The sequence below is a fragment of the Centrocercus urophasianus genome, unplaced genomic scaffold, assembly GCF_019232065.1.
Source record: "Centrocercus urophasianus isolate 14NV4802_14NV808 unplaced genomic scaffold, USGS_Curo_1.0 seq_15, whole genome shotgun sequence".
NCBI lineage: Eukaryota > Metazoa > Chordata > Aves > Galliformes > Phasianidae > Centrocercus > Centrocercus urophasianus.
In genome coordinates this window covers 9924963-9930228 of record NW_024884697.1, presented here as the reverse complement: position 1 = coordinate 9930228, position 5266 = coordinate 9924963, and the positions used below count along the sequence as shown (strand labels likewise).

Genomic DNA, 5266 nt, shown 5'->3' with positions numbered 1-5266 from the left:
ATTGAAAGTTGATGAGACTGATTTTAGTCTGAAAACAAAGGCACTGGCTCACTTATGTTTTATCCTGAAGAAAACTGTACTTGAGTCCCTTTCTGATGCTGTTACATGAGTTTAAATCCAGAAAAGAAAACATCTATTTTGTTTACTTCAGACTGGCATGGATGTGAATCCAAGTGAGCTGGAAAATAGAAAGTATATGAGAAGCAAATCTTACCTTGAGGAAATTTAATGAGTCACTGCAGATTTGTTCAAAGGTGCATACCAACACTTGGCATGAGGTAGCTGAGAGGGAATAACCACAGATACAAGTACAAATTAAGATTAATTTTATGAAGATTAATTTCATGAAGTGATATGAGAATCAACCTCTTTAGCCTGGAAGAACATCCCAGCATTTTGCTAAGTTTTCAATCAGGTCTTGTAGAATTGTACCTGAATAAGAATTCATGTATATCATGAAAGTCTTCAGAAGGAAGCATAGCTCTGTGATATAAATAGACCTAGTGTACTACAGACAGCTAAGTGCATTCACTAAATCTGGAGTTCAGTTCACTTTGCAGCCTAAATAAATGAAATCATGCAGCTCTGTAGGGAGTGGCTTTAACTGAAAAGTCACATTTCTTGCCTCTTATGTAAATAAATCAGAGCACTTGAATTTGGTCATGGCCTTTGTCTAGCTTTGGGGTCAACACTGTATGAAATAGCATAGTAGACATGGCCCCCCACATTAATACATTCTGTAACACTTGTAAGGATGTGCGCTTATGGATGCTTGAATCATAAAACAGTGCCCTGCAATATATTACATATATATGACATGATATCTAATGACCAAATGATATATGAAATGAAACCATTTGTGCAGTTGATGGAAGTCATGACAGATTGCTGTACACAAATATTTTAAGAGCAGATAAAGAACAAAACTACATTATATTAAGAACACAGTGATATAGTAAACAATAAGTGCAGTGGTAATGCCTTTTGTGATTGCAAGCAAATTATCAATAGGATATAGCAAGATTGAACTGGAAAAATCAACCCACTTAGCTAAACTAAAAATATGTTAATACAATTCTGATTATTCTTTATTGAATTGCACTTTAAAATTCAGTTACCAAAGATTTTACCTGTAAGAGTAATGTTTCTCTTGTCCTCAGTATTTTCGCACTCACCTAAAAAATATAGCCTGTTACTCTGCCATGGCTTATGAAAATTAGGTGTTCTATCTTAAAATGATTGTTCTATCAGTATAAATTTTTATACTGCTTGCATTACACTGGCTTCCATTATGTTAGGGGTAAAATGCATGAAGGGAAAAGGAGAGGGGAGGAGAGGAGAGGAGAGGTCACAATTTAAGATAAGCAGCAAAGTAGGGAGTAGAATAGATATCATTTTTTTTTAATCAATTTCTGAAAACATGGAGAGAGAGATATCTAAACTCCCACAGAAACTCCCCTTTATCATTACAACTGTTTTGCTGTTTGCTATGTAGATATGTCCTTGGTGGTACCATGGGAAATATATGATTTTGCCATATCTCTAGTCCCCAAATATCCTCTATACAGTAGGGAAATTTGTTAATAAAGTTACACTTTGAAGTTTCTCTATTAAATTTATGAGAGGCAGTTAGTTAATCAACTGTTTCAGACCATTTTATATTTGGAAAATATCATGTTTTCAGTAGTCATATGGAAAGTTACATTTTGACTTTGAGTCCTCACAGCTACATATTTTCTTAAGTGTTTTCTTCAAAGAAGTACTTACGAAAGCTTACGTTACTTTTCCAGGAGCTCTATTCCATCAAGTTATGATTCTTAACTTTCTAAAATTTAGCTATGCAGTATAAGTCAGTGTTCTAATCTTTCTTTATAGCCACTGCATCTGCAGTGCTGACAAGATTCTCCTCTAATTATAGAGAGTAGCACTAGCACCCAACTATCACACCATCCCTGGATGCCAATGTAATGGCAAAATGCCATGTTTGGTTGAAGACCAGGAAGGTTTCTGCTGTCTGCCAACAGCAGCTGTAGGAACTAGTTCAAATAGCAAACATTTCTCTTGAACATAAGAAGCACGACTCGGATCAGAAATTACATCCCTATGGTGTTCCTAGTCAGAAGTATTTTCTCATTCATAAGCACTCAGTCTGTATTTGAAAGAGTAAGAACTGTATTACGGAAATAAAGAAAACTACATGAATGATAACTGAAATACACTTCATGGTGACTTTGTCAACAGTCTGTAATCACAGCTCCTTTCCCTTCTGGAGACTGTGGAATAGGGAAATACCCTTAAATGTGTAACTTGTTTCTTTTCAGGGCATGCTTAGGCTACTAAATAATTTAGCTCCTGAGTTCTCTGCAGGCACTGGATCCTGTGCCCACACTGTCTGCATTGCACAGATGTTTGCTTGCTGTACAGATTTCTTTTACACTGAACAAACCAGAGCTCCTGAGATAAAATTTGTGTGCAGTTCATGTCAGGGACCACCACGCATTCACAGGGCTGCCCCTCCACCCACACTGGTCTGCAGAGTCAGAAAAACCCAACATACTACAGGGCTGTGATGCCTACCAAGGTTCAAGGTTATTAAAAATGCAGTTAAGAGGCCTACAGCACAACTCAGTGCACATTTGAACTGAGCATCACAAACCCTGCACTGAAACTGCAAGGAATGAATGCACAGTGTCCCAAGGTGCGGGCAGCAAACCAGTCTGCAACTCTTTATGCTGTGGAGATATTGCTTTGCTTTTTTTGACTACACAAAAAGTCTGCATAATTCAACAAGTGCTGCAGCTCCTCTCTGTCGAAGGCTCATATTCAAAGCCAGAACTCTCCACAAACTGCTCAAAATAAAAAGTAGTTCTCTTTTTTTTTCTTATTTCAGTTACACTGCGCTTACACTGCCTAGTCAGTTCTGTACTTCTCACTGTTTGTGATAATTCCCAATGTGTTTTGGAGATGACTGGCAAGAAAAAGTCCTGAGAATAAGCTCTCCCTGGGAGCAATTCAAAGTCTCTCACCCATATTTGGAGGTGCCAGAAAACACCTACAACTTCTGGAGCTGTAACTAAGAGGAACTATAGAGAGGAAAAAAGCAGATTAAAGAGGTGCTTTTTTTAACTGAAAAAATGTTGTTTTGTGAACAGAGGAATGTTTTGGAGAAAATATGCCAGTTCATTAACATTGTGAACAGTTTAAAATAATATTTACAGAATCACAGAATCACACAGAATCACCCGGGTTGGAAGGGACCTCAAGGATCATGTAGTTCCAACCCCCCTGCCTAGCAGGGCCACCAAACACACACATTCAGATCAGGTTGCCCAGGACCCCGTCCAACCTGGCCTTAAACACATCCAAGGACGGGGCATCCACAACCTCCCTGGGCAGCCCGTTCCAGGGCCTAACCACTCTCCTTGTATAGAACTTCCCCCTAACATCCAACCTAAATCTTCCCTCCTTCAACTTGGATCCATTTCCCCTAGTCCTGCTGTTGTCAGCCCTTTTGAAGAGTTTACTCCCCTCCCGGGTGTAGGTTCCCTTCAGGTATTGATAGGCTGCAATGAGGTCACCCCGCAGCCTTCTCTTCTCCAGGCTGAACAAGCCCAACTCCCTCAGCCTGTCCTCATAGGGGAGGTGCTCCAGCCCCCTGATCATCTTAGTTGCCCTCCTCTGGACCCTTTCCAAAATCTCAATGTCTTTCTTGTACTGAGGGCTCCACACCTGGACACAGTACTCCAGATGGGGCCTCACAAGAGCCGAGTAGAGAGGGACAATCACCTCCCTGTCCCTGCTGACCACCTCTCTCCTGATGGAGCCCAGGATCCCATTTGCCTTTCGAGCTGCCAGAGCGCACTGCTGGCTCATGTTCAGTCTCTCGTCTATCAGGACCCCCAGGTCCTGTCTTTGAGGGCAGCGCGCCAGGGGATCTTGGCCAGCAATCCATTGAGTAGTTTGAAGTCTGCTTTTCTAAAGTTCAGTGTCCTGATCCTGCTCTTTGCCAGGCCCACATCGCTTGAGATCACAAACTCAACCAGGGCGTGGTCGCTGGAGCCCAGGCAGCCTCCGACCTTGACGCCTTTGATGATCTCCTCAGCGTTGGTGAGCAGCAGGTCTAGCAACGCTTCACCTCTGGTCGGTCTGTCCAATACCTGAACCAGAAAGCTGTCGTCAATGGATTCCAAGAGCCTTCTGGAGCTCTTGCAGCTCGCCATGTGGTTTTCCCAGCAGATGTCTGGATGGTTGAAGTCCCCCACCAAGACAAGAGCCCGTGAGCCAGACATCTCACGCATCTGGAGCAAGAAAGCCTCATCAACAGCCTCCCCTTGGTCAGGTGGTCTGTAGTATACCCCTAACACCAGCTGACCTATATTAGTCCCATCTCTAATCCTAACCCACAGGCTCTCAACCTGTTCCTGACTGTTTCTCGTAGGGAGCTCCTCACAGTTTATCCAATCCCTGACATAGAGAGCAACTCCCCCACCCCTCATACCTCGCCTATCTCTCCTAAAGAGTCTATAGCCGTTGATGGCAGTATCCCAATTGTGGGAGTCATCCCACCAATAAGGGGAGAGCGCGAACGCAGTCCCCCACTACCACAAATTATGCAGTCGAGTTTCCCGCATTTGGGGAAATCGCAGGGGTCAGCACACCCGGAGTGCAGGGGATGAGCCTCGCCCTGGGAAAACCACCTGCCTGATCATGGTGTCTCCCCTGCCAGGTAAGTGTTTAATATTAAATATATATATATAATATAATATATATATATATATATATATATATTATATATATAAATATTAATATTTAATATTCTTTATTTTTGTTTTGATTCAATTTCTTCTTTGCTTTTTTTTCAAAACTGCATTTTTGTTCCACTGAAATGTCAATTAATTTTTCAAATTTTTATTTAAATTGTATAATTGAATGCTGCATTTACAGCGACAATGTGAACCAACTTGAAGCCAAAAAAATTTAACCATTTTAAAGAAGTTTAGAATTTTCTAAAACAAAGTATCTTTTGATTTTTCTTTGCTATAAATTTAGGAACAGATGTACTCCACTGGGTTTTAAGAGAAATATGAACATGTCAGTCTTTCATTGGAATGAAAATTACTAATAATGGTCTTAGTGAGCAGAGAAGGCAGTTTGATACCTGCCCATCCACAGATGAGAGTCCATTCCCTTGCACAAAACACTGTGTCCCAGCCTTTGGTAGATGGAATGAAGTTACTTTGCTGGAAGCAGGGCTGCCCAATACACC

At 41.2% G+C, this 5266-nt stretch overlaps 1 non-coding gene across 1 annotated transcript; it reads right to left on the bottom strand.

Annotated features, from left to right (window-relative positions):
- Positions 1–4570: 4570 nt before the first annotated feature.
- On the bottom strand, positions 4571–4734 carry LOC122159167. The gene has a single exon (XR_006168394.1). It is a non-coding gene; the product is annotated as a U1 spliceosomal RNA (small nuclear RNA).
- Positions 4735–5266: the final 532 nt, after the last annotated feature.